This window comes from Arachis ipaensis, chromosome B1 (assembly GCF_059453495.1).
Source record: "Arachis ipaensis isolate K30076 ecotype BB chromosome B1, ASM5945349v1, whole genome shotgun sequence".
Classification (NCBI taxonomy): Eukaryota; Viridiplantae; Streptophyta; class Magnoliopsida; order Fabales; family Fabaceae; genus Arachis; species Arachis ipaensis.
Genome location: NC_142436.1, coordinates 25768451 through 25769741, shown reverse-complemented (window position 1 = coordinate 25769741; position 1291 = coordinate 25768451). Strand labels below are relative to the sequence as shown.

The 1291-nt window shown below is 42.1% G+C and overlaps 1 non-coding gene across 1 annotated transcript; it reads right to left on the bottom strand.

Annotated features, from left to right (window-relative positions):
* Positions 1 to 879: 879 nt before the first annotated feature.
* LOC148576009 (small nucleolar RNA R71) lies at positions 880 to 986 on the bottom strand. Its single transcript, XR_015903627.1, has one exon. It is a non-coding gene; the product is annotated as a small nucleolar RNA R71 (small nucleolar RNA).
* Between the last annotated feature and the right edge of the window lie 305 nt (positions 987 to 1291).

Here is a 1291-nt window from a genome sequence, read left to right as displayed (position 1 = left end):
AAGTTTATGGCGCCGTTGCCGGGGATTGATTTTGAATCAACAATGATTAAATTGGAGGATAACTAGATTGAGCATTTTTCTTTTGTTTGATTTAAATTTCTGTTGAGTTAATTCGCTTTCAGTTTTAGTTAATTTCTTCCCTTCCTCCTACTTTTTCGTTTATTTTTTTAGTTATTTACAAGTCAGTTCACTAACCCACTAACTGTTTGATATATTGCATCGCTCACACTAATAGTAATTCTAACAGAATACTTTCTGGATCTGTTTCCTTGCTTGTACCTTGTTGGTTGTATGACAGGGAGGAGAAGCGGGGCTTCAACTTCCTTTGATTCTGAACCTGAGAGGACCTTCCTTAGATTAAGGAGGGAAGCAAGAGGAAAAAGAGTAGTGGGTGCTGAGGAAGAGGAAGAGTACTTTGAACTAGACATAGAGGAGAATATGGAGAACCATCATGAAGAAGAGGCTCACAACCATGGCAGAGAAGGTCTAGCAAATCATGCTGGGCAAGAGAGAAGAGTTCTAGGCTCCTACATCAACCCAAACACAGGAAACTGTGGGAGTAGCATTCAAAAGCCAACCATACATGCCAACAACTTTGAACTAAAACCACAGCTCATCACCCTTGTTCAGAACAACTGTTCATTCGGAGGAGGCGTCCAAGAAGACCCCAATCAACATCTAACCACCTTCCTGAGGATATGCGATACTGTGAAGTCTAATGGTGTTCATCCTGACACCTATAGACTACTTTTGTTCCCTTTCTCACTCAAGGATAAGGCATCTAAATGGCTGGAATCCTTCCCTAAGGAGAGTTTGACAACCTGGGAAGATGTGGTGAACAAATTTTTAGCCAGATTCTATCATCCTCAAAGAATCAACAGGCTGAGAGCTAAGGTTCAAACTTTCAGGCAGCAGGATGGTGAGACTCTATATGAAGCATGGGAGAGGTTTAAGGACCTAACAAGGAGGTGTCCACCAGATATGTTCAATGAATGGGTGTAGCTACACATTTTCTATGAAGGCCTTTCTTATGAATCAAAGAAAGCAGTAGACCACTCATCCGGGGGATCTCTGAACAAGAAGAAGACCATTGAGGAGGCCATAGATGTCATTGAAACTGTAGCAAAGAATGACTACTTCTATGCCTCCGAAAGAGGGAACACTAGAGGAGTGATGGAGCTAAACAATGTAGATGCTCTGCTGGCCCAAAACAAGCTCATTACCAAGCAATTAGCTGACCTCACCAAGAAGATGGAGAGGAACCAAGTAGCAGCAATCACCACCTCATCAA